Source organism: Pinus tabuliformis, chromosome X (genome assembly GCF_031772625.1).
Source record: "Pinus tabuliformis cultivar Carrire ecotype Pingquan chromosome X, CPIR1, whole genome shotgun sequence".
Classification (NCBI taxonomy): Eukaryota; Viridiplantae; Streptophyta; class Pinopsida; order Pinales; family Pinaceae; genus Pinus; species Pinus tabuliformis.
Window position 1 is genome coordinate 705,816,745 of NC_142308.1, and position 9,631 is coordinate 705,826,375.

General features: G+C 40.6%; 1 pseudogene; it reads right to left on the reverse strand.

Annotated features, from left to right (window-relative positions):
- The window catches only part of LOC149141927 (histone H2AX pseudogene), a 39,836-nt pseudogene extending 30,447 nt beyond the window's left edge, over positions 1-9,389 (reverse strand).
- Positions 9,390-9,631: the final 242 nt, after the last annotated feature.

A 9,631-nucleotide genomic window follows, 5' to 3' on the forward strand; every position in this document is an offset into this window, starting at 1 on the left:
TCAGCTAAAAACCCCGCTATCTGTATTATCATACAAATGGAAATATCTTTGGATTACACAAAGCTTTAGCTCACAAGCTATCCAACTCTCAGTACAATCCCTCAATGCTGCTCATAAACTGAATAGACACAACATATGCCTTCCCTCAGTCCTCCAAGCCTCCTATTTCCTTGTGCAGTTTCTCTTGGGTCCTCTGGCTACCACCTATGTGAATTCACCTCTCACAAAACTCACCAAACTCAGAAATAATTGCACAATCCTCAAGGAATGAATTCCTTCTGCATGTAAGAGATATCCTCAATGGAATATTCCTGCAACTGATAATACATTGTCCCATCCTCCGATCTCAACTAGGTCTCTGACTGAACTGACATGCATGAGTTATTTATGAGAGAATGTTCAGTTATCTGAAGTACACTAGTTACATGCATGCATGTATTAACTAACTGAACTCACAATGAGTTCCACAAACTATTGGAACTAATCTAACTGGACTTAACTCAATTAACTGAGCTAACTAATTACAACTCAAAGTACAACTCATCCTAATCTCCTTAATTAAGGGATAACTTCCTCAATCAAAGGGAAAAATGTTGCATGTCTTCACATAGACTTCATGTTTGATTTTCTCCAACTAATTAACTCAGGATGAATTAATTAATTATTTTTCAAATAGCTGCTAAGATCAAATTCGAATTTTAATTCTCAATTTTAGTTTAGGGACTAAATAAAATTGGAATGTATCCCGAAATGCTATTTATAGCAATTTTATTTTTAGCACTTATATATTTAGCATTTCTTGTTCCTATTTTCAACACTCTCTCTCAACAAGAAAGGGATTATCTGTCATCCTAATCCTATCTCTGTGGAACTCGAATTTGCATTTTGACAATGCCTTAGTCAAAATATCTGCATCCTGCTCCTCGGTCGAAACATACAGCAACAACATGATCCTCTTCACCACACAGTCTCGAAGATGATGATACCAAATATTGATGTGCTTGGGCTTGTCATGAAATACTGGATTCTTAGAGAGTTTGATACAACTCTGATTATCGTAATAGATCACAGTTGGATCCATCCTCTGATCAAACAATCCAACTAGAATTTTCCGCATCCAAATGGCCTCACATGCTGCCTGACTGGTAGCCATGTATTCAGCCTCTGTTGAGCTAAGTGCAATTGACCTCTGTTTCCTGTTGTACCAAGAAACTACAGCTAAACCAAGGTTGAAAATTCCTCCTGAAGTGCTCTTCCGATCTGATGGACTCCCTACCCAATCTGCATTTGTGAAGCCCTGAAGCTTCAATCCCTCTGTCCGTTTGTACCATAATCCATACTGAGATGTGCCTCTGAGGTATCTTAGCACATGCTTCATTGCCTTCCAAAACAACTTGGTAGGCTGAACCATAGCTTGACTCAGTTGGTTCACCGCAAAGCATAAATCTGGTCGTGTGTTCACTAAATACATCAATGAACCCACAAGCTACCGATAAATAGTAGTAGCTACTACCTCACCTGAAGTAGCATCCTCCTTCCTCCAGTTACGTGCTAGAGGAGTCTGAATGGGCTTGCACTTCTCCATGTGGAATCTCCTAAGTATCTCATTGGCATACTTTCCTTGAGACATAAATACTTCCCCATCCTTCTACCACACTTCCATGCCTAGAAAGTAGTGCATGAGACCCATGTCTTTCATCTCGAACTCTCTTGCAAGGTCCTCCTTGCAAGACTTGATAAACTAATCATCACCTGTCAATATCAGATCATTAACATAAAGAACAATGATCAATGGCTTACCTTCTACCATGATGTGGTAAAGGTTTGCATCTGCTTCACTCTTTGTGAAGACCAACCTGGTGAAATAGCTGTCGATCCTAGTGTACCAAGCACAAGGTGCTTACTTCAGCCCATACAAAGCTCTCTTGAGTCGGCATAGATGCGACTCACGATTGAAGGTCTCAAATCCTTCCGGCTGCTCTATGTACACATCTTCCTCAATCTTGCCATTAAGGAACACAGTGTTCACATCCATCTCATGGATCTTCCAACCCATCTGTGTTGATAGTGCCAACATCGATCTGATAGATGAGTACCTTGCTACAGGAGAAAAATTATCATCATAGTCAATCCCATCGACCTGTGAGAAACCACGGGCAACAAATCTTGCCTTACATTTCTCCACACTGCCATCAACTGCTTGCTTTACCTTGTAAATCCATTGGGAACTCACCACTGACTTGTCCTCAGGTCTTGGGACAACATCCAAAACACTATTCCGAACTATGGAGTCGTACTCCTCCACCATAGAATCAACCTAGACTGGCTGCTACATTGCTTCCTCAAAGGAAGATGGTTTAGACTCTATACATTCCCCAACCAAGGCCATGTAACTAGTGTACCGCTCAGGTGATCTCCTTTGTCTGTGCTGAGAGGATGGCTGCCCCACATTCTCTCTCGCATCCATCACCAATTTGTCAGCTTCCTTTGAGTGTTTCCGCCCATCTCTGGAAGACTCTACATGAGTGGATGTCTCCACTCTTGGATCCTCTACATGCGGTTGCTCTGCATCAGTCTGAGGCTCCTCCTCCTTTGGAACCAAAAGTTCCTCCTCTGCATGCAACTTGAGCTCCCTCTCAAGGGATAATCGCATGGATTTCTACTCATCAAACTTCAGATCTCTACTTACCATTGTCCTCTGACTGGTAGGCAAGAACACCCGATAGTTGTGGGGTGTATAAGTGTACCCCACAAGTATCCCCAACTCAGCTGTTGGCTCTAGCTTCTTTCGGGCATCTTTGGTCACATGGCAATAAACCAATGATCCAAAGATCCTGAAGTGACTCACATCTGGTCTCTTCTTGGAGAAGGCCTCCACTGGTGTCTTCATCCCCAGTATACGATGTGGGCTTCTATTCTGCAAGTATACTGATGTATTGCATGACTCATCCCACAAATGAAGTGGTAGGCCTTGGTCATGCAGCATCGCCCGAGCTGCTCCCACAATTGTTCGGTTCTTCCTTTCGGCCACCTCATTCTACTGTGGGTTATGGGGTGCCATCAACTCCCGTTTAATTCCTTCTGCTGCACAAAAGTCGTTAAACTATTGGGAGAAATACTATCCACCATTGTCACTTTACAATGCCCTTATTTTCTTCCCAGATTCTTTCTCAACCAAGGCTTTGAACTCACAAAACCTTGAGAAGGTTTGATCCTTCTTCTGCATGTATTAGATCCAACATTTATGAGAAAAACCATCAATAAAAATAACACAGTACCTTTGTTTAGTGGTGGAGGCTGTCGAGAATGGTCCACACACATCTGTATGAAATCACTCCAGGATTTATCCAGCTCTACTGTCTCGATCCTAAAAGGAAGATTTTGCATACTTACCCAAGGTACAACCTTTGCATGTATCCACTTGCTCTAGTTTTCCTTTGGGAAGTCTGGTAGAAATTTGTTGCATGATCTTCAAGGCCCCATGGTGCAAGTGGTCCAATCTTCTATGCCAAAGCTCGCCAATATCTTGGCTTTGCACCAACTCTGCTTTGGAACTCAATGCAGCACAATAATCTACCTCTAGCTTGTAGAGTTTCTTTACTCAAATCCCAACCCTCTTGGTCTGTCGAGTGACGATATGCCTCAGGAATGCCTTTCCTTTACTAAACACTACATCATAGCCTTTGTCTTCCAACATAGCGACAGATACCAGGTTCTTCTTCAGACCAGGCACATACTTTACATTAGTCAGGGTGAGAGGAGCTCCATGCTCCCTCTGAAACACAACTGTACCTTCACCTAAAACACGGTACTTTCCATCATCACCCATCTCTATGCGCATCTGGAGGTCCTTCTCCTCCAATGTACTGAATAGACTCTTGTCGTCGGTCATGTGGAATGAGGCTCCACTATCTAGGTACCAAACACAACCCACCATCGATGAAACCATGCATGCGATAAGGGTGAAATCCAATTCGAACTGTGAGGCCAATGCCTCACCATCTGATCCTTTCGAGGATCCCTTCTTAGATTTCTTCTGTGGACAATTCATAACATAATAGCCCACCTCATGACAATGAAATCATCGCACTTTCGATTTGTCAATCTTCTTCCCACCATGGGAAGAACTTGATTTGGAATGGGACACATTCCCTTTCCCTTTCCTCGCCTTACTCGCTAAGGCTAGATTTTATTCATCATCATGCTTTGAGGAAGATCCATCTCTGGTGCTTCTCCTTATCTCCTCCTACATCAGATCTGACCACAGTCATTCCCAATCTGGCGTTTTCTCTCTTCCATTTACTAAGTCTTGGTAGCTATGCCAGCTCTTAGGAAGACCGAGGAGAGCAAGACTCACCATGTCATCATCGGCTGTCATGATTGCTACACTTCCAAGCTCATCCTTGCAAGTGGTGAGCTTGTTCAGATATGTAGAGATTGTGTCGCCCTTTTCACACTTGATTTTCTGAAGCTTGTCTTTTAGCGCCAGCTTCCTCTGATCACTGTTGTTCTTATATATATCCTTCAATGTTTTCCACATTGAAAGCGGTGTCTCCTTCCCATGGAGACTCGAGACAATGTGGTTTCGAACTCCCTCCAGAAGAATCCTCCTTGCTCTAGCCACACATTTCTTCCATTCCGCCAATTCTTGGGCATTAGTTGCTTTTGGATTGGGGACTTCTTGATCAATGAAGTCATTCAAACCATTGTCCTCTAATACTGCTTCCATGCAATCCTTCCAGGCTATATAATTCGAGCTGCCATCCAGGGCATACTCAAGTCTCAAACCGCTGAACGCCATTGGTGAAATTTGAGATGTGATAAGAATTCGATTTCTATAATCAAAAAATTCAAACTTTGAACTTCTCCCTTCTTTGTATACTATTCTCCACTTTGATCACCTTTGCTTTGATACCATGTAGAAATTCTCATTGTAGATCACCTGATAATACAATATACTAAAGCAAAATACTTGATCTACTTCTACAACAAACTTTGCAGAAGCTTAATCGATTTTGAGCAAGATCAAATAGAACACATATAACAGAGAATGAGAAATCAATCACACATGAACACAGAAGAATACTCTGGGGAAAGCCTCAGCTAAAAACCTCACTATTTGTATTATCATACAAGTGGAAATATCTCCAGATTAACAAAGCTTTAGCTCACAAGCTATCCAACTCTCAATACAACCCCTCAATGCTGCTCATAGACTGAATAGACAAAAAATATGCCTTCTTGCAGTCCTCCAAGCCTCATATTTCCTTGCGCAGTTTCTCCTGGGTCCTTTGGCTGCCACCTGTGTGAATTCACCTCTCGCACAACTCACCAAACTTAGAAATAACTGCTCAATCCTCAAGGAATGAATTCCTTCTGTGTGCAAGAGATATCCTCAATGGAATATTCCTACAACTGATAGTACACTGTCCCATCCCCTGATCTCAACTGGGTCTCTGACTGAACTGACATGCATGAGTTATTTATGAGAGAATATTCAGTTATCTGAATTACACTAGTTGCATGCATGCATGCATTAACTAACTGAACTCACAATGAGTTCCACAAACTGTTGGAACTAATCTAACTGGACTTAACTCAGTTAACTGAGCTAACTAATTACAACTCAAAGTACAACACATCCTGATCTCCTTAATTAAGGGATAACTTCCTCCATCAAAGGGAAAACTATTGCTTGTCTTCACATAGACTTCATGCTTGATTTTCTCCAACTAATTAACTCAAGCTGAATTAATTAATTATTTTTCAAACAGCTGCTAAGATCAAATTCAAATTTTAATTCTCAATTTTAGTTCGGGGACTAACTAAAATTGGAATGTATTCGGAAATGCCATTTATAGCAATGTTATTTTTAGCACTTCTATAATTAGCATTTCTTGTTGCTATTTTTAACATTCCTTGACACCTCACATGTATTGGAACGTCTTTGTACCTGGAACATCTTTGTACCTATAACATCTTGCCATGAGTAGGATGCTAAAGCACCTGTTGTCATGCGATAGCATAGCATAGCACTCCCCTATCATGTGTTGGCATTCCCTAGAGTCCCTAGCATGCCCTGGAACTCCTTGGCAAAATATTGCATTGACAAAAAATAGCACTTGGCACACATTGGAACTTGGCATGTATTGGAACATATTATTAGTGTGCCTAGCATGCCCCTTTTGAAAAACATAAAGTCCTAACTTATTAACCCTCTTATGTGTTCATTTCCTTTCATTTTAGCTTGGTTATTCCTTTTGTTGCCTTGAAACTCCTTGACGTATATTGGCATACTATGGCACCCTGCACATCCTAGCATGTCTTAGCACCTGGAATGCCTTGGTGCTATTTGGCACATGTTAGCACACTTTGAAACTAGCTAGCACACTCTAGCACTTCTTAACATTCCCTGATATTCCCTAGCATTCCTTACCCGTTCTTAGCATACCTTGTCACTCCCTCCTTGGCATGACAATTAGCATAGATTGACACTCCCTAACACACCCTCATATTCATTCACTTCCATGCATTTTGACCTAGTGCTCCCTTGTGTTGTCCTAATACTCCCTAACACTCCTCAGCATGCATTGGCACTCTCTATCACACCTTAGCACTCATAAGTGAAGAATGAAATGTGTAAACAATTTTACCAGACTCGGAATAGACAATAAATCAGCGAGGCAAAAGAGATAAGAGTTTTAATCAGATTGGGGAAAAATTGGAAAAAAATCAGAAAAAAAAATCGGGAAAAAATTAGTGAATTCAATAAATAAAAATATACACATATATTGAATTAAAAAAAAAAAAAAACATTTTTCATTGATATTCAGTAAATCCATGTCCAAACAATTCATAATATCAATAGATGTCCAAAATATCATGAATGAATAAGCATCTCATATATGTTATGAGTCCAAACATGATCCAAAGTACTGAGTCATGACTCCTAACTAGTGACTACATAGAACTAGAAGCAACTGCTTCTAAAATTTTACAAACAACTGCATACTAATTAGAAAAAATCAATAACTAAGAGTATAAGACTCTTAAGAGTGAGAACTAGAAGTGATTCCTCCCACTCCTCCACTTGCTTGACTCTCAAAGTTATTCAAGTCATGTAGGCTTAAAAGAGGAGCCTCCTCTAATTGGACCCAATCTGCTACATTTGTAGTTTGCAAATCTATCTCTTCAAGGTCTATTGGTGAATGATCCAAACCTATCATTATCATGAGACATGAAATGTGAATTTAAGTTTGACTTTGAACTTTAAACTTTAAATTCCAAATCAGATTATGAAACCTTCAAATTCAAGCTCTCACCTAGTATTTTCTTGTTGCAAAGTTGTAGACTGTAATGGAAAAATACAAGGTCATTTAAGCGCTTTTGTGTCAATCGGTTTCGCTTCTTAGAATGTATTTTCTAAAACATGCTCCAGTTGCACTCACAACTTGAAGCACTACATGCTTTGTTTAAGATTCGAATGCCAAATCTCTTAAAATCTGGCATATCGCTACAAAATTTTTGCCACCAAAGACCTAGCAAGTGGCAAGGGTTCGTGAGTAGACGTACTAAATACTAAATAGTAAAAACTTAAAAAGGCAGAAAAATTTAATAAAACATTTAACATACAAAATAAAGTTTAAACAAATTTAATGAACTGATAAAGCCTTCAAGCCTGAAAGGGTACCTGACAACACCTTAGACCTTTCTTGTATAACACTGGTATAGGAAAATAATTTAGGTGGTGCTCTATAATCCTATAGTTTGGAAAATACACGACTTTGAAATTCTGGATCAGGGAAGTGTTAGGTTCCTATACCAATAGGTTTCATTTTTCATGATTGATATTGGAAGTGCCAAATATGTTCATCTTTTCATGATGCAAAGGTTCCATATTTTGTAAAAGAATTAGTGGAAAGTTAAAAAATGTGAAGAGGGTATGCCCTAAAAGAATTATCAAAGGGAAAAAAGAGTAAATTGGTCAGAAAAATGATAAAAATGAACCCCAAAGAAAGACCAAGAAAGTGGCTAGTCCAAATGCCACAACTAGCTTGATGGATGGCCCAACAGTTCAATCTGGACCATGCCATGGTTTAAATTGCTTGTTCTAGAGTAGAGAATGAATATCTGTCCAAACAGTTCAAGCTTGGCAGATCAGTAGCTAGGTAGAGAAATGAAGGAGCCCAACTGCTTAACCTGGGCCCTTGGAAGAGATAAGGGCAAATTTAGATAGGAGGGCAGTCAAAAGAAAAAAGGTTAATCAAGGTCTGCAAGTCTAAGTGCACCCAATCAAATGGAAGAAAAAATGCTAGGTGAATTAGGCTGGGTAAGTAGCTTGAGGTTGCAGAAGCAAGGTTTGGATCTCTTTTGTATGGTCAAAACAAAACTCATCTCATCAATCACAGAAATGCCAAAGCAGTTGTTTGATGGCAGAACTATGGAAGCATGTCTAACTCCCTTTCACCCCCCCCGCCCCCTCAAAGTTTCTTACTAACACCCCTGAAGGACCTTGGGATCTGCCCAACCAGTCCTGTTATCACTTCATTTTTGTAAAAATACTAAGTCAAGCTTTGACTTTCTTCAATGAAAAGAAGCCACATTTCTTGTGTAAAGATCATTTCTCCATATTCCATTCAGTATTATGCCTAAGTTCCATTTCATAAACTTAGCTTCATACCCCTACACTTTCACTTCACAAAGTCATGTTAACTCCTAACTTTATTATCTAGCTCCCTAGATCATTTCCTTATCCCCTATTATGCAAAAAATCATATAAAATCCCAAAAATAATACATATTTCCACCCCTTGGCACTATAGCCCTATAACATAAGTTTGGGGAAATGCTAAGTTCATTTGGGGCTTGGCATTAGCCTTTCCGCGTTCAAACCTGGGATTGATTTAGCATTTGGTTAAATTAATAACCATTCCCTCCCCCTTTCTTACCCATAAACCTTATAGCAATATCCTCCGCGCATACATGTTATTTGGGATTAATTTGATATTCGGTCAAATTAATAACCATCGGCGCATAAACCATATAAAACCCATATAACCCACAAAACCAAAGTTTTCGAACCCCCGCTGCATAAATAAATCAATATAATATAGCGGACCCCCATACATTATCGTACCCGCAGCTCACAGTTCCGTCCACCGTCGGATCGGGCCCTCCCCATCCGACGGCTCTCACCGATTTCGGAGCCGCCCCGACGTCCAACGGTTAGCTTCCGATAGGCTAGCGGTTTCTCCACCGTACAAAAGATGCGTGTCTCCACGCGATTGTATCGGATCCCCTCTGACACTTACCGCTCTTGTACAGAAGGTGGTCCGATAAAACCACAAACCGCCTTCTGTCTCTCCGCCCCTGACGACAGCGCTGCGTCATCTCCGCGTCAACCCACCACTGCTACGTGTCACTGCCACCGCATCTGCCTCCATCCCTACCCCGCCACCATGTCCTGTGCCACGTTGTCAAACCAGTCAGCTGCCACATCACCCTGCCGTACCTGGGATCCGCCGATGACGTCATGCTGACATCATATAAAAAAAAGCACCAAAATGCCGCAAAAGCCCAAATTGGTGTTAAAAATGGAAAAAAACATCGTTTTCGCTTGTTTTTTATGCAAA